Consider the following 19,620-nt stretch of genomic DNA (forward strand, 5'->3'; position numbering starts at 1 on the left):
CTAAATTTTTTTTAAGTTGATGTGTTTTCTAAAATATCATTCTTTCTAATTACTACCACTTAATATACTACTTTAATTAAAACTTAATATCTTACAATTCGGATACTGGGGGTATATATTTAAATAGGTAGCAGCTTAAAGTGTAAGAATTCATTTTTATTATATGAAATATTTAAGTTTGGCAAATGTTATTTTCCAGGCACATTTTTCCTTTTACTTGTTAATTACTCTAGTTTTTGTTTACTCCTGTTTTATTTGTTGCTTAATTTCTCTATAATTCCTGTTTTAAAATTTCTGTTTTTATAGCCGTTTAAATGTTGCTATCTGACCATAGATTGAGATAAAACTATATATAAAACAGACATGTCTGTTTTGCATTCATAGAAGGGTTCATCTAACAGAATAAATTGTTCTAAATACCAACATCCTGGCTGTGAAACACTGGTAAAATCAAAACACAGCACGCTATTCTCAAACGATGATTGCCACCGGATTCAAATTAGCCCGGTCTTCCTCCAGATTTTTATGAATTATTTCAATACGCGCCAAAAGGAGCAACTTCTGTTTTACAATGCGGAAAAACTTGGAAACAAGCGTTATTTTGGAGTTAACTTTGTATTTATCAATTTTGTGGTTCATCAGATTTGTATTTGAGGTTACATAAAATGACGAAGCGATGACATAAAACAGTTGTTTGCCAGCTCACACCTCAATCTCCTCGCTCTACAACTTGTTATTCTAAATTTTATTGGATAATATACTCATGAAATATATCATTACAGCAAACATATTTTTCTACTTTACTACAATATACGATAAAAGGATCCAGAAACATGACCTCGAGAATCCATAATACATTTCAGAGAGGTTTTGTTTTGAGATAAAAGTATGAAAGAGAACAGATGATATAGAGTTGTGTTCGGTTGAAATTTCAAAAGCAAAAGTACAAATAGGAAGGAAAAGAAATAATGCTTGGTATATTTCGGAAATTACTTTGTTTTCTCCCAATTTGTATGTATGATGCAAAAATCATTGGTACAAGGATGATGGATCTACATTAAAATGTAATCATGTGAGGTTTATTTAGTAGCGGATTTGAACCGGATCGGTGATCAGGTAGCTCAATCAGTATTCAATAAAGCACCCGGTTAGTGTTTAAAGGTCTCGGGTTCAAACCCAGATAGCTGCTACAGACAGCTTGTGCAGCTGATGGAAGCAGACACCTTCTAACAAACAAACTGATAATGATCTGATATCTATACACATGTTTACATCATCATCTGTGTTTAATTGTATTAGCCACGACAGTTATAGCCACCCTACACACAAATGTATGGGCCCCCGGGGCTGTTTAGGACCATATGTTTACACAACAATTGTCCTGGAATCTCGTCATAATCATGTCTGATGATTCAAATCCCTTCAGGTGACTTTATCTGGTTGATTATAAACAGAATCCGGACTGGTAGTTCTGCAGGATAATAATCTTATATAAATATTCTGAACCAGGAACCACACAATATTATAATATCCTTAACGTGCTGATCACCTTTTCATAATTATGTCTTTTTAAACAAATAATGAATATTTTATGTCATTTTAACAAATGTGGGTATATTGTAAAGTGATCACAAATAAACTTAGAAACTCAACTTCATAATGGTGATTACTCTGAGTTTTCGACAATACCCAGCTCACCTCAAAGGGAAATAACTCCAGAAAATCAACTCGAATTCATAATAATGGTTCTTTGATCTCATGTTCCCTCAACAACCCTCATCTATTCTAAGATAGGAGGGGAGCGTTTATTTTTCACAACAGTTCATAAATTCTCTTAAATGGAAATAACTCTTCTCCCTTAAAATTTTTGAAATCAAACAAGAGGCCAAATTGGCCTTAACGGTCATATGACTATTGATACAATAGACACAAAGTACAACTGAAGTACATGTAGTAAGCTGTTAAAGAGTTAGTCTATTTGATCCCTGTGACCTTGAATGAAGGTCACAATCATTTTGATGAACAAACTTGGTAGTCCTTCATCTCAGCATGCCCGATACAAGGTCCTAGAACTTATAGTTATTGAAAAGAAGTTGTTAAACGATTTTAGTCTTTTTGACCCCTGTGACCTTGAATTAATTTAAGTCAAGGCCATTCATATGAACAAACTTGGTAGCCCTTTATGCCAGCCAGCATTCTGTAAGCCCTTTATGAGTTCCCTGGGCTTTTCGGTTATATAGAAGAAGTTGTATAAATGAAAAAATTACAGATGGCACACAACGCGTGGCAACGAACGGAGCATGGTGACTTCAAGTCATCATGACTTTTTGGGTCAATGACTTTAAAACTGAAAGTCATAACATATTTAGTAAATAATTGTATTTACGTCATTGTTACAGAAATGAAACAGTAAGAAAAGTGATGTGTAAAAGTGTTAATAGTCTGTTCCAGTCTTAAAGATCAGTGGCTTATCGATGACATCATCTGATCGAGAATGATGTACATGTCCAATCTGCCTGTTAATCAATCTTAAATAATTTTCATATAAGTCTCTTCAAGGTAAATACATCATCATTGTAATACATAATTCTTTCATGTGCAAGAATATTACAGAAACTTATAACTATATGTCTCACATAATACAACATGTCTCAAGGTATATGTATTACCAAATGTCACAGAACTTTTTGTCTTTTGTAGAAAAACATAATTCCAAATCTCTATTCTGTATTGGTAAATGGAAAGAAAGAGGGAAAAAACCTAAAAAAGTGACCTATATGGACCTTATCTGTGAATGTTCAAATTGTTACCTGAACAGATTATTACCTGTTACAGCTATAGATGAGATGGCTTATTAACAACAGAAATGTCAAAAGCTCGTTATAATTAAAGTTCAAATAATAAATCAAGCACCTGAATTATTTGATAATTAACTTACAATTGCCAGGTAGCAGTAGTTACAGGGAATCGGTAAAGGGCAGTGGTCATGTTGGCTGAGTGGTGAAAGTGTTCTGACAAGTTATAAGCTACTAGCCCTTCACTTCTAGGTAGAGAGTATTAAAACCTACATCATAGGTCAGTGGTTTTTCTCCTGGTACTCTGGCCTTCCTTCATCTACTAAACCTGACATTTCATCTTTCGCTGTTATGGACTTAAAATACAAACAAACAAACATCTGAACATGTATATGTATGTTACATTAATTTACAAGCTGTGTTACAGAAATCATATAAAATTTGTATATAGTTTATGAGATACACTACAGTTGACAGGTAGCAATCATAAATAATTATCACACATTTCATTCTGAACAAAAATTACTGTCAACAGTTTTGCATACGTAGAAATTACCAATCTACACCTCGTTTCAAAAATCCATTTAACAGTTAATTAAAAGCAGACAATATTTTGTTAGTCCTGCTGAGCTACAAAGCACGAAGAGTAAAACTGTTAGATGTATTCTGTTCTTTCATACCACTAAATATATACATCAAAAGAGGATCTAAACAAACAATGGTCACAGTACATAAAATACAAAAGCTTGTGGGAAACTAAAGCATTTCACTTGAAATCAATATTGATGACGGATGTTATAATTACCTCTAAATATTTCATTTAAAAGTGTACACTGGGTACAATGCGCCTGTACTACAAAGGCACTGTATCCTCTATGTGGTGTGATATATGTGGAAATTTTGGAACCAATAGCTTTTACAGAAAAAAAATTGTAATACTAGTACTATCACCAAAACAAAACGATAAATATGGTTATTTTTCCAACGAGTAAAATTGGTGTGGAACATGAATGAGCCTCAATGGAATGGGACTCATTCACGTACCACATGATACCCGATAACGTTTGTGCAGGACTATACTGTTTCCATTGGTGATGGAATGACGTCAAATGACGTTATGGCAGGATTACGTCATTTCAGCGGGAAGATTACAAAGAGTTACGTTCCATCACCACAGGAGATACTAGTCCCGCACAAACGTTATCAGGTATCACGTGGTACGTGAATTAGTCCCATTAATCCATCCGCCATTAAAATTGTCATTATCTTATAGCATTTTGGGTATTCAATAGGTTAAATGTAAGGTGTAGATACTAATCCTTTCTTTAAACAGATTGACAGATCATTGAACTAGGATATATTAAAATTATGGTTTTTTCGAGACATAACGAAAAAAAATGGGATAATTAACAAACTTTTCAATGAATTGGGCGCATGGTTTTCAGAGCATCTTGCTGATATACACAGGAGATTCACTCCATGTATCACAGATAAAGATATGAGAAAATATGATTGAGGTCAACCAGTTAATATGTAATGATTATTGATAAGCTCTTTCTGAGAACTAATAGAATTGAGAACGTTACATATAAACATCATCTAAACACATCAATGAAGCTAATGTATGCCTGAAGTGGAACCTTTTTTTCTGTAAGGAAGGCTTTTCTCCTAAGTAGGCTAAAAATGAGTCCCTGCACTATTTAAAAATTGTGCTTTTAAGGCTTGTGAGAATTAATCTAGATTCAAGAAGAAATCCTGTGTTAAAAAAATCCACACCATTACTGTATTTATATAGTGTTGGTTATATTTGCTGTTCAAAAGTTTCACAATTTTGATTTAGATGTGAAAACTTAATTTTCACAAATTCACATTTTGCGCTCTGACTATAGGTCAATTTATATCATTTATGCTTTACTTTTCATTTCAGTGCTTATTTTATTTTGTGACAACAAATTTTCAAACGGAATTGATCCCTACAAAGATTAAGTGATAGACTGATGGAAGGTTAATTACATTAGGATATCATATACAAGTGCACAATATCTTTATTTGGGATCTCTGATTATTTCTTTTGTTCAACTGGATTGAAATATATGTCATTCCATTGGTAACATAAATTGAGAAATGCATTAATATATATATATAAATACATACAAAATGATATTACACAGTATAAGTTTGGTTTATAAATAAATAACCTTTGATTTCTAGACAGTACATAGCTCTATACCTAGACTATAATGACAGCACACCCATGCCAAAGAGTAAGATGACAGCTCGAGCTGATGAATGGACAGAAATGCAGGAAGAAGTGTTTTCTCACCAGATATGTGATAAGCACCAGTGCCCAATAAACACTAACAGTAACTGGACACATATGTGATTTATGTCCACTAGTGACCCACTGGCACAGTCGTCCCCATAAAACTCATGATGCTCATTGTCTCATGGTGTGGACACATCTGTACTGCCCCAGGTCACTGCTGGCCAGACTGGGTGACGTAACCCCGGCCACAGAAATGACCACTGGACATAATCCTACTGATATGTTGATTGTTTAGATTGGCCGTAACAAACATCAATACTTCATAAGAGGAATAAGAGATTAGACGAAAATAACAAAGGCAATATGTACAAGACTGATTTCAGACTTCTCAACCTATAGAGGTCGACAAAGTTTAATAATTCAACCTAACTGATTGTAATTTTAACTTGACAACCTAATATAATTCAAAGTATATTTCAGTCCTGAACCCACTTCAATTCAAAAACTACGCTTGAATTCTAGGATAACTCCAAAAGTTAGAGACTTCGCTTTAATTAGTTCTCAAATTAACAGGCTTTGACCATCATTCATGAAAAGTCGTTAGTACACTTTTGTATTTGTCATTTAAAAAAAAAAAAAAACATCCTTAATTATCAAATTGCTCTTTTTTTTTTTTTAATTTTGATAGCGAGTCTTTCAACTACATGATGTGCACTGCATATGGGGTATATAACACAAGAATTTTGTAAGAGCTGAATTTTACTGCATGAGCAAATAGTTGATTTGGTTTGATAATTTACATGTTAAACAGGCAAGGTCATTTAAGAGATGTGCCAAGTTTAGGAATTTAGAGTTAAGCTGGAGTATCCAGAGGAAAACCACCGCCCAGCAGTCAAGCACCTGGCAACTGCCCCACATGGGATTCAAACTCGCAATCCAAAGCAGAGGTGGAGGGCTTGTGGTAATATGTCTCACCACTGAGGCCCGAAACAAACTTCATGAAATTATCTACATGTACACAGTACATTGATCCTATATACCTCAGCTACACAAACACATGTATATCTCTTTGTTAAGAAATCTTATCTGCTGTATTTTGTTGATTAATTTAACTTTACAAAAGGTTTATTAGTTCGGCTGACAAAAAATCAATACCATACATTTGTATAGATCATGTGTGCTGTAAATCCTCATACACAAATGGAATATGTATACATACATGTTAATTGATGCTAATAATGTATATATATAACAATAAATATTATAGTCTATTTGACATAGGATACACTTAGGGAAAACATTCTGTAATACACTAGCTGACACATATATTAAATAATCTTATAAAATACAAAGCTCTGTGATCACTACCTTGTTTTAAAATACCTGGTAACATATTATTTGAAAAAACACTTACAGTGATGCAATAAAAAGCTAGCACTTAATACACCGAATTATATATATAGCTCTTAATACATTGAATTATAATATATTAAGCACTAAATACACTGATTAATAAATATATATTGAACACTAAAGATACTGGATATTATATATACAGCATTATATATATACTGAATCCTGATATTTTGACGGCAACACTAGCTGACTGACATTTGAACAGCGTGCATTTTTTTATTTTTGTTTATTTCTTCATACGATAAATGTTTACATGTAGATAGAATGGTGATAGCTAAAGTTAAGGCTGACATATCAGGTCAGGTAAATGGAAAGTATCAATTCTTTATTACCCCTGGTAGTTTATGAACGGCTATGTGTAGGAGTGCTCAAGTCTGCAGTCATTACAGACTTACCTCCCCTGGTTAAAGCAAACGGTCACAGCTCATATTAACTGAATTTTCATCTATGAGCTTTCATCTTCTAAAATTTCATAAGGCAAATATTTTTCCTTTTTTGAATTTTGATTAAACTGTTTTCCTGATTACAAAAGTAAGACTGGTTTTCTGTTCCTAATAAATGTACACATTTTTTCCAACTTCACCAGAGTAAAGTAAAACTTAATTTATACAACTGTACTATGCACACAAGTATTTGAAGCTTAGTTATAACTGGTACATTACAAGACCATAATCCTCATCAATCTATGTGTACACAATTTTTCATTTGAATAATGATTTTTGTAAAAGATGATAAATAATTCCATCCGAGAAGAAAAATTACCAGCTCTAGAAGTTAAGCTGTAAGTACTCAGATGTGTATGAAGGGCAATTCAAGGATATCTTATCATGATTATGTCACTGTAACATATTGAAATTTACATAACATGGTACATTAACTGAAGTCAAGTGTATTATCAATGTCTTAAATAGCATAACTTTTACCATATTGTTTCTGACACACTGAAATTAAAGATGTTTTTATCAAATTTCAGACAGTGTCTTAGTGTAGATTTGAAGGACTCCATATTGTTTTCAAACAGTACTGCATATAAATTATAGTTATAAACATATTCATGATTAAGCATAAAAACTTCTGGCTACAAGCTGTGCTGTACCCATATGTGCATGGTGTTGTTATGTATGGAGATATTTTCTTTCTGAACAAAATCCTTTGGCGACAACAACATAAATTGTCAAAACATCAAAGTATCAAAGTTTTCACAGCGCAGTGCACACATGCCATAGACAAGACATGTCTATCAGTCAAAATGTGGACGCGTGGTGTCAAAACCAGAAGATCAGGCTAGAGTTATGCTAAACCGTAGATTAGATTAGAAGTTCAATTCAAAATAGATGGTCCGATGTAAAATATTGAATCAAGGCAAAGAATCTGGTCCAAAACTTTACGTTCTTTGATGTAACGTTATAGACAAGTCTTATCATAAATTATAAAAAAAAGTCTTGCTATTTTTTATTAATAATGTCAAAGTATAAATTCAGGTATAAAATTAAGTAAACTAGATTTTCTTTTTGGATCGGAATATTTGTTCTAGCTATCTTTAATTACCAAATTGAATGAATAGCCTACGATACTGTAGTGATAGGTAATGAAAGTCAGACCGCCTAAACAGCAGGTAGAAGTAGGGGTCAGTGGGTCAAACTGGATGAAGAACATGCAGAGAGAGAGGACATGTACAAAGACAAGCTTAAGGAAGACCACAAAAGAAACAACCAATAAATAATCAGAGAGAAGACTAACTGGAGCTGGACCAACATACAGCAAGGCCAATGGACACAGAGATAAACTGAAAGATGAGCAAAATTAATTAATGACCTAATGGGCATATTGATAGAAATAGAAAAAGAAGGAAGGACAAACAAAAGCTTAAGGACAAACAGACAACTAGACAAACAAGAGGCCCATGGGCCTTAACGGTCATCTGACTTTTAGCACAATACAACATAGTCGTTAAAAAGATTTTAGCATATTTGACCTCTGTGACCTTGAATGAAGACCAAGGTCATTCATTTGAACAAACTTGGTAGCCCTTCATCCCAGCATGTCACAGGCCCAATATCTGGTATCTAGGCCTCCGAGTTATTCTCAAGTATAGTCGTTTAAAGATTTTAACCTATTTGACCCCTGTGACCTTGAATGAAGGTCAAGGTCATTTATTTGAACAAACTTGGTAGCCCTTCATCTCAGCATGATGCAGGCCCAATATGAGTATCCCAGGCATTTTATGAGTATTCCGGGCATTTCAGTTCTTGAGAAGAAGTCTTTTAAAGGTTTTAGCCTATTTGACCTCTGTGACCTTGAATGAAGATCAAGGTCATTCATTTGAACAAACTTGGTAGCCCTTCATCCCAGCATGTCAGAGGCTCACTATCAGGTCTCTCTAGGCCTCCTAGTTATTCTCAAGAAGTCATTTAAAGATTTTAGCCTATTTGACCCCTGTGACCTTGAATGAAGGTCAAGGTCATTTATTTGAAAAACTTGGTAGCCTTTCATCCCAGCATGTCACAAGCCAAATATGAGTATCCTGGGCCTTTTGGTTCTTGAGAAGAAGTCGTTTAAATATTTAAGTCTATTTAACCCCTGTGACCATCAATGAAGATCAAGGTAATTCATTTGAACAAACTTGATAGTCCTTCAACAAAGCATGTCACAGGCCCAATATCAGGTCTCTAGGCCTCATAGTTATTCACAAGAAGTTGTTTAAAGGATTTTTAGCATATTTGACGCCTGTGACCTTGAATAAAGGTCAAGGTCATTTATTTGAACAAACTTGGTAGCCCTTCATCCCAGCATGCTGCAGGCCCAATATGAGTATCCTGGGCCTTGGTAGGTTATTGAGAAGAAGTCATTTAAAGATTTTAGCCTATTTGATCCCTGTGACCTTGAATGAAGATCAAGGTCATTCATTTGAACAAATTTGGTAGCCCTTCATTCCAGCATACTACATGCCCAATATCAGTACCCTAGGCCTTCTGGTTCTTGAGAAGAAGTTGTTTAAATATTTTAGACTTTTTGACCCCTGTGACCTTGAATGAAGATCAAGGTCATTCATTTGAACAAACTTGGTAGCCCTTCATTCCAGCATACTACATGCCCAATATCAGTACCCTAGGCCTTCTGGTTCTTGAGAAGAAGTTGTTTAAATATTTTAGACTTTTTGCCCCCTGTGACCTTGAATGAAGATCAAGGTTATTCATTTGAACAAACTTGATAGCCCTTCATCCAAGCATGTTACGGGTTCAATATCAGGTCTCTTGGCCTCTTAGTTATTCACAAGAAGTTGTTTTAAGGATTTTTAGCCAATTTGACCCCTGTGACCTTAAATGAAGGTCAAGGTCTTTCACTTGAAAAAACTTAGTAGCCCTTTATTCCAGCATGCTACAGGTCAAATATCAGTACCCTGGGCCTTCTAGGTCTTGAGAAGAAGTCGTTTAAATATTTTAGCCTTTTTGACCTCTATGACCTTCAATGAAGGTCAAGGTCATTCATTTGAACAAACTTGGTAGCCCTTCATCCCAGCATGCTACAGGCCAAATATCAGTACCCTGGGCCTTTAGGTTATTGAGAATAAGTCATTTGAATGAAAATTTTTACGCACGGCGCACAGCGGATGGTGCATGATGACAAAAAGTCATATTGACCCTTCGGGTCAGATGACCTAACAAAAAGAAAGAGAAACAGAAGAAAGAACACACAGAAAGATGGACAAACAGACAGATGGACAAACAGAAGGATGGATAAACAGAAGGATGTACAAATAGAAGGAAGCTACGACAAACAGAAGGAAGGATAAACAGATGGATGGACAAACAGAAGGATGGACAAATATAGAAGGATGAACAAACAGAAGAATGGACAAACAGAAGAATGGACAAACAGAAGAATGGACAAACAGAAGGAACGACAAACAGATGGATGGAAAAACAGAAGGAAGGATAAACAGATGTCATAAGGAAAAGTAAAGAGCATTCCAAGCAGACATGAAAGACCAATCAAAAGTCAGAACAGCAGGTATCAAAATGACAATTACACCCCCCTTCATTAATAAAAAGCTTAATTACAATAGACAAGTGCTAACTACACATTCACTAATTATATAATAAGGTTTATACAAAGTGGGAATTTCGAGCATCTTATTTTCAACCTTATCAAAATCCCTGGAGTAAGACAGATTCAAGCTCATTCCAAAAAACATGTGGTTCTGATATTTCTGATTTTACTAATTTTGATAATCAGGACGGTACACAGCCTCTCCATCCTGATGGTGTCTATATATTTAGCATGCCTCAGTGAAGGATGTATACATTTATGTAAAAATTCACATCATAAATCTCGCTGGCTACAGGATTTTGTTTAGCTGTTTTTCTAACCCTGTTCCGTATTTACCTTGCAATAGTAAATAATGGCTGAGTAAACATCTAGGCTATCAAACAATATTAACACATGTGTCTGGACCCCTTACTCTCAGCACACGGTTTCAGGTTTTTATGTACTTTTTACGAGATAGGGTTTCAGGCTAAAATACACCAGGGGTTGTCAATGATATCCTTAGTAAACAGAATTGGATCTGTTGTTTAGTTGATAATTCATACACATAAGATCAATTGTTGTGCACAAATAACGTGGATATACAACTTAAAAGTTTCAGTCTTATTGATTTTTGTTTTATAATAAAAATGTCAGACTTAAAAGATGTTAATTCTTTGAGAGTGAAGCTCAATATACTGTCAGATTGTGTACAGCAGGGAAAAGTTTATATTTATTTTTGTGAACAAAACATATGTTTCCACTTCTACTAATAACAGTACAGAGTATTTTCTTATGCTCAAGTGACCTTTGATGTATTACCTTGACCTTTAGCCAGTTGACCCTTGGTTTTATTTCGACTTTATATTCCAATCAATTACAATTTATGATGTCGTAAAAAATATTCAGTAGTGAAGTAATAACAAATTTGATCCTTATCTTTATTTACCTCTGATGTGTCACCTTGATCAATACGAACAATTTGATGCATATAACGAAAGAGATACATTAATATTTGACCTTGACCTATCAACGTGTAGTCTCAATCCGTAAGTAGTGGTTATGATGCTTAACATATTTCTACAAGCCCTCCACCTCTGATTTGCAAGTTCAACTTTCATAAGGGGATGTTGCTAGGTACTGACCGCTTGTCAGTGGTTTTTCTCCGGGTTCCCTGGTTTTCAAACCTGGAATGTCCGTATATGATCCTGGCTGGGTAAAAGGACGTAAACTAAACAAACCTAACCAAGCAAATGGTACAGGTAAGTTGACTAAATTTAAATCGTATCTGCTTCATAATGTCATTAAGAAATCAATCATTTCTAAAATGATGCAAAATTTGACCTTTCCTCAAAAGCCTTGAATGTTGATCAGATGGCTCCTTGTTAAATATTGATCAACTCTGACAAGCTTTATCTAAATATCTTACCTACGAAATAGAAATGACCTGTGACAAAATGTAAAATTTGCACATACATTTGACCTTTGGCCTTAGATCAAGGTCACTTTCAGCGACAGATTAATCTTATCAAAGCCATGCATGTACCATCACTCCCATCTTTGCTTCATGATGTCACATATTTATTAGTAAAATTGACCTTTGACCTTGATCTTCACTCTGTGACTTTGACAGTTGGCAAGTTAACGCCTAGTTTGTTTAATTCTGATGAATTTCTAGACATTTTGTCAAAATATCATTCTTAGTCCAGAAACTATGCCCAAGAATAATTGTAAAACTTGCACTTAATTGACCTTCGACACTGCATGGGGTCAGGGTACACATACTGTGATGTAACGTGATGTTGTGGAATGGAGGTGATGTACATATATATAACCTTAAAGTTCATCTGAGAGTACTATTGACTATTCAACACTTTAAAAATTATCACCAGGTATTTAATTATTGAAATTCTTGGCACTTATTTGACCTTTGACCCCAAGGTCAAAGGCACAGTGACCTATCAGTAGTGCACTAGAATAGCATAGAAAGTTGGAGGAGGATATATCTGATGAAATCAACTCGAAAAGACAAATCAATTGTCTTCAATCTTGCTAAAATTATAGTACCAATAAGAACTGTAACCAGAGGAGACGGCAAATACCCCCGCAAATTTAGTAATAACTTTATTAATAGGGGACATTGCAGAACCCTATCAACTTTAATCAACTCCCCTTTATGTCAGGGTTCTGTGTACAAAATCTTATTGAAATCTGTCAAGTAGTTTAGGAGGAGTTCACCGGACAAAGTTGTGTCAGACAGACAGATGAACAACCCGATTCCAGTATACCCCCACCTTAACTTTGTTGCAAGGGGGTATAACAAGAGGCTGAAGATGACAGCAGTACATATTAGATTATGTATAGGCTGACTGGGGGACTCATCAGAACTGAGATTACACATGACAGAGTTTCTATAACAATTGAAAATGATTGAATTTTAAAAATATCTTAAGACGAAAGGTTAATAGAATATCTTAATATAAGAATAATACGAATAGTGATTGGATTATTCAGAAACTATATTAAAGGTGATTGAATCATCTACACCGAAGCTAGCTGGAGTTTCTATAAGGTGACTGGAATATCTACAGAGATGGTAGGCGAATGGATTATCTACAGAGATGGAAGGTGACTGGATTATCTACAGAGATGGAAGGTGACTAGATTATCTACAGAGATGGAAGGTGACTGGATTATCTACAGAGACTGAAGGTGACTGGATTATCTACAGAGATGGAAGGTGACTAGATTATCTACAGAGATGAAAGGTGATTGGATTATCTACAGAGACTGAAGGTGACTGGATAATCTACAGAGATGGAAGGTGACTAGATTATCTACAGAGATGGAAGGTGACTGGATTATCTACAGAGACTGAAGGTGACAGATTATCTACAGAGACTGAAGGTGACAGATTATCTACAGAGACTGAAGGTGACAGATTATCTACAAAGATGGAAGGTGATTGAGATAATTTATTTAAATATTTGATTATCTAGAGACTGGTATCGTTATTTATGGTCGAAACTTGACTGATGATGAATGAATTGTAATGACTGAAATGTTTAATTGATATGTACATCATTTATTGATTGTTCAATTGAATTTAAGATATAGTATCAATTGATGATTTAGCTTGCACACAAATAGTGATGTCAAATCAGTTGAAAACCATATTCAACTATTATCATAATACATAATAGTCAAACGCGAAAGTAACTTTGCTTAAGTGCCCTGCAGATAGGGTACGACATGTTTGAATTGTACTTTTGCTGTCCCCATTGCAGTGACTAAATTTGGTATCCTGTCTTCCCCCTCTTCCTAACTGACTTTCATCTTCCTAACATCTCCCTTTATACTGCTTTATCTTTTGGCGTTTCAGGGCAAGAAACTTATTTTGAAAACCACTTGCCCAAATTTAAGATTTCAGTCTAATTTTACCCAAAACAGGGTAATTAACATTGAAACTGGGCAAGTTTACACCAATTTTCACTTGCCCGGGACCAAATTTTACTGGTCTAGGGCAATCGGACCTGGGACATTTCTTGCCCTGCGTTTGTTTGAGCATTTACCCCGTGTGCAGGCTCTGGGTTCTGTCCCCTGGCTAAATGACCTATGCCATTGTCTATAAACGCAGTAGTTTCTACTCAGTATAAGAGGGAGTGGGACAACTGAATTGGCCGTTGTCAGCATAATATGACCGGGTGGGGTGTGTTGTTCGGTGTCTTTGGTAGCATGCTTCAGTGAGATAGCACTATAAAAAGGGCAACAGTTCCAACTATAACAAGAATATACAACACAAGATATACTGCAATCTCCCAGAAACATACAGACTTTAATTCACACACACATCACATTGCATACAGTGGAGGCTACCTAACTTTTGTAATGAGACTGAAAAATAATTATTGATGCATTTATTGCTGAACTCCTTATCCATTATGAAATGTTGTAATTGTTTTGAATAAGAAGGGTTGTTAACTGATCATCACAGTTATAGCAATCACCATGTACTACATCTACAAATATCATGGTGAGCTGAATCATTCATTAAAGTTCACATTTTTATAAAGACTTTTTAAGTGCATCCTTACGTGAAATTTCTTTAAAAAAAATATATCTACTAACATGTAATTTATGCTGTGCTATTTTTCGTAACCATGCAAATAGAATTTCGAATTCATTATGATAACACTATATTACAAATTTCGGTCACAAAATGAAAAACGAGAATATACTATAAATCTTGATATCATATAGCACATCGAATGCATTATCAGTTAAATACATATAATATTGATCCTGTTCTGCACAATCAAACGTATTGATCTTCAAATGGTTTGATTTCTCTTATTTCTCGATACACAACGCTCCACGCCCCAAGTGCGAGTGTAAAGTAAACAATGCTAATCGCTGCCTTATAATGATAGCCAATCACATGTGTTAGGAATAAACAGTATTTATAACTGTTTTTACTAGGGATCTAATCCATACTTATAATCAATACTCACACACAACAAAAGCCGACCAACACTATTCAGGTCAATAGCTCAATGCATGTTTACTAAACCAGTAAACAAAGCACTTTCATATAATTTACACTGGACCTAGAAACAGGCCTAAATAAGGCAGTGTTTATGTGGCACCAATGGGTAGTATATATATACCATTGCAGCATTTGTTTGCTGTTCTTTAAATCCAGCCCATTTGTATGTAGTCTTATCCTGTGAAAAAGCCAGTGTTTTGTCTGTGTTTTATCAAGTGGGGACGTTCCACTTATCTCTGGCCAGCGAGAGCCGAGGCAGTAAAACAAACTTCTCTGGGTGGTGGCATTTTCTCCAAAAAAGTAAACAAACACCTGTGGATTCTACCTTGCTTTTAACACTGGGACTACTTTTAAATTCTTTATAAACTTGAGTCATCATGCTAAAAATGATATGTGTCTTTTAAACATTTATTGATTCCCTTTCTAAAAAATTTATGGTAGTTAATACAATTATGATACATGTAATGGAAAATGAATAATTGAAGCTTTGAGTAATTTAACGTGAAATCATAAATTAAACTGCAATAGCATGCATTAGTAATTATAGTATTAATAATAAATCAGTGAGTCTTTTAATGAAATGTCCTATGATTTCAATTAAACTTATTCTTTGATTACTGAAAGAGAATAGATTTTAAAATAAATTCATTTATTTCTTAATGATCTGATGGTTATAAATTCAAGTATTATTAGAAATTATTTAAATATAAAATTTAGTAAATGTTAATCAGCTCTTTATAGTCAGACTGGTGGCAGTTTAAATAAATTGGGAGTGGAGGGAATCAATCCAAAAAGAAATACAAAAAATATAATCAAAGAGTGTATCAATGTAACCATATGTTTTATAAAATGGAATAAGCATAACTTCTGATTGTACTGAGGAGCTGTAAAAGCTTAAAGTTAATAAAAGAATTTGAATTTGATTAAAGCTAAGGTTCAATCCATATTAAACTCTGCAATCGAAAGGTCAACAAGATGCGATGCATGATGTAGTGATCGGTTAAAATACACTATCAAATGCAGCTGTCTTTCGATTTCTTATTCACACCTTCACAAACACACAGTCCTGTATGAAAGGTTGACACCAGTTTGTCAATGATGGATATACACTCACCATATCCTATACAAATAATGCATTCAGCATACAACTATAAAATACTTCACAATCACATTACCATATTAATGTACACTGATTGGCACATGATACATATCTCGAGACAATGATATTACAATTATCCATCAATGAACAGATACAATTATCATGTGTTTCAGGAAATAAATGTTTCTTAAAATAATATTGATTATTTAGTAATTCATAAGATATATCTCCGTCAACTTATATAAAAAGAGGTTTGGTGAGAATTTCATAGTAACAATATATGAATACAAATATTTTTTTTTTATATTCTATATAAATGCATTTCCATATGCCTGATTTGATAAAATAGTCAGTGATAGGCCTAATTAACTGATCAACTTTAACATGGATATTATAAGTAACAATTAATTGTTCTGTATTTAATCAGTAACAATGGAAATAGCAAACTATAGCAGATTCATCACAATGACTTTTAATTTACAAAGTAGTAAACTTTGCACCTACAAGAATAAAAAAAAATCTATCTGTTTTAATGTTAATTATGTTAATCAATAAATCTCGATGTAATTTGCAAGTTATTAATTAATGTCTTCTTAATTTCATTCTTTTAATTCAAAATTTCCAAAATTAGAAATCTAAAATGATTTGTTAAATCATCATTAATGTTAAACTGACACCATAAAATAAATTACCAAAAGGACAGGAAATTTGTAAATTATACATGTATGCTAATTTTTGTAAATTAATTGATCTTATTTAATCTTTTAATGCATTATTTGTATTTTAGTAGGTTGTATGATTCATCATAAATAAAACCCCATGTGTGAATAACAAGATAGCATCTCTTGCTTCCCTGTGATATTATCATTTCTCTATAGTGTTAATGTTGCCTATAAATTTAACGACTCGAGTTACTGTAAGGTCACGGTGGCCTGAACACAATCGACCAATATGCTGACCTTATGCGACTTAAAGTGGTGACACAGTGTTACAAATTAATCATGATCTGTGACAGTCGGCAGATCGCCAAATATCAACATCCTCGATATCACTAGCGTTAGTACAAGACAAAGAGTATTATTCATTGTTAACCCATTCAGAAAAATTTCAGTATCCCATTCAACGAGAAACACAAAAGCTACAAGAAAAAGCATGGCTTTATCTGCAAGGGGCAGTGTGCATTACGAGAATGACAGAATAAACAAATGTCAGGAATATGTAAGATTGAAAATGTAAAATATGACAGCATTGGTAAAATTTGTGAAAATGTATTTTTTCTTGTTACATCGATACGGGGATAAAAACTGCTCCATCGCTTACCTCATTTGCTATGCAAATTGTTTACTATCGGTGGACTATCCCGACCCCAAAAAACAACATGTTCAGCGCACCGATTAATGTCGCTGCAAAAGCACAGATTAACAGCTCAAAATGGCAATGTCATTCACAAATCCTGCAACAAAACATTTTAATTCTTACCTTTTTTCACCGCTAACGTTCTCTTTCTCAACAGAAAAATCGGTGAAAATTACAGCATTGAAAGACAACACTCCAGCACCCAATCACAACCGTAAACATAAATATATTCATACGCACAACATCTGTCCCGTTATGAAAAACGAAGCAACGAGTCGGGCGGGCATTTCCTTTATTTTGAAACAATAAATATACATATACAAACAGTTCCTGATTGTAATAGTGTCGTCTATCTAAGATTCGGTAATTGCGTTTTTTCTTTATTTATGTAGCGCATGTATTCTTTGTTATTTAAAGGGGTAAAGCGCCTTCGCCGGTGACGTCACGGGCACCTGCTGTGTAAACAGAAAATAACAAACAATGGCAAACATTGGAGTTTCGTCGTGTTTAATACCGAAATTACAAACATTGGCATGATCTGATCTGACTGAAATCTGTTTGGAGTTACACCCAAACATAAAGATGTATCTCAAGTGATATAATACAGTAATATAAGATTATTTGATGGTTGTTTTAACCTCTCTTAGTCAAAAGTTATCCCTGTGTACCGTTATCACAGCTAATATAGTGTTTCATATAAATTAATATTAAATTATTCAATCGTCAAAACCCTTCGTCGGGCGTTGAATAAAAAAACTATTTTAAGATGCAGACCAAATGGTATATCTGTTATTTTGTTTGGATCTTAGTTTGTAATGGTGTACATCTCGCCGGGTTGCTTTGTTTATACAGCAGCTGAAAAAGTAGGGCACTGGAACAGCAGACGACACAAGTTTAAAACCCAAGGCAGACAACGCGAATGATTCACGGCGCTTCACATGGATTAGGAGATATTCCAACCTGAATAATGTTGCGCCAATATGGTAATGTATGGCGGGAAAGCTATAAACTACTTATTTTGGCCTTTTATTTCGGATTATTAATATACTAGCTTTATACCGTTTTTCCTCATTATGCTATAAACTACAACAACCAATTTATTAGATCTATTAGAATTACAAGGGGAAATAATTCAGAAATTAACTTTAATGACCATTACATGTATTTGCATAATCAAACTGAATTTAAAATGTGTCACACATTTTGAAAAATAAAAATATGTTTTCTACCCGATGATATATTCAGAAGATTTGTTTCTACTTTTTAATACCTGAAAGTAAATTAGAAACCCACACCATTAATTATTTTTTTGAAATAATAATTAATACAAACTTAGACTATAAATCATCCAAATACCAAATGAACTCTGATCAAAGTAATAGATCTACAAATAACAAGAAATATCTAGGTAAGTTCTTGAAATAACAAGAAATATCTAGGTAAGTTCTTCAGTTCCAGTCGCGATCGTTCTCAATTCCTTTGAGAGTTAATTAATTGTGGTGCGGTATAGATAACTAAAGGTAAATAACTAAATTTTCAGCCCCTGCAACCAACAAATCACAGGAAAATAACAACTAGGTGGTATCATTGGTAACTACATTAGTAAACAACTGAAATACCTGTATCCTAATTAACAAGTCGCAGGTAAAAACCCACGGGGAGTTTACTCAGGTAAGCTATCAATTACCTCTAGCTATATAGTGTAACAACCAAGAGATGTTTCCGACGATATTATGAACAGAATATGCTATTTCTGAATAAATGTTGCATAAAAATCGACTGACTCTTATGATGGACCAAAGCTATAGGATAATGCATGGATATACATGTACGTAAGTTATTGAATTCAAAGAACGTGTTAGTTTATATATTTTTTATATAGGACGGAGAAAATCTTTTTGCTTCCGACCAATATTTTGTTTTTGCAAAAAAAAGAGTAAACTTTGAAATAGAATGCATAAAAAACTATATACACAAAATAAATGGTGGTAATGTCAAGATTTTAATTAATTTATTGATGAAGTCATACATTGTTACATGGATACAAATGTTTTAATATGCAAGAGGATTTCCACATTCTATAGACTAAAAATATTATCTTTTTCTTTTTAAACGC

The 19,620-nt window shown here is 33.9% G+C and overlaps 1 protein-coding gene across 2 annotated transcripts in view; it reads right to left on the reverse strand.

Annotated features, from left to right (window-relative positions):
- The window catches only part of LOC138336985 (forkhead box protein P1-like), a 60,297-nt gene extending 42,562 nt beyond the window's left edge, over positions 1-17,735 (reverse strand). Inside the window, exons 1-2 of one of the 2 annotated variants that reach the window (XM_069286641.1) lie at positions 17,628-17,735; positions 2,939-3,151 (exon numbers count right to left, since the gene is read on the reverse strand). The gene's annotated coding sequence lies outside the window, so the exon portion shown is untranslated. The remainder of the gene's footprint in view (positions 1-2,938; positions 3,152-17,627) is intronic. The other variant, XM_069286639.1, reaches the window with a different exon arrangement.
- Between the last annotated feature and the right edge of the window lie 1,885 nt (positions 17,736-19,620).

This window comes from Argopecten irradians, chromosome 12, assembly GCF_041381155.1.
Source record: "Argopecten irradians isolate NY chromosome 12, Ai_NY, whole genome shotgun sequence".
Lineage (NCBI taxonomy): Eukaryota > Metazoa > Mollusca > Bivalvia > Pectinida > Pectinidae > Argopecten > Argopecten irradians.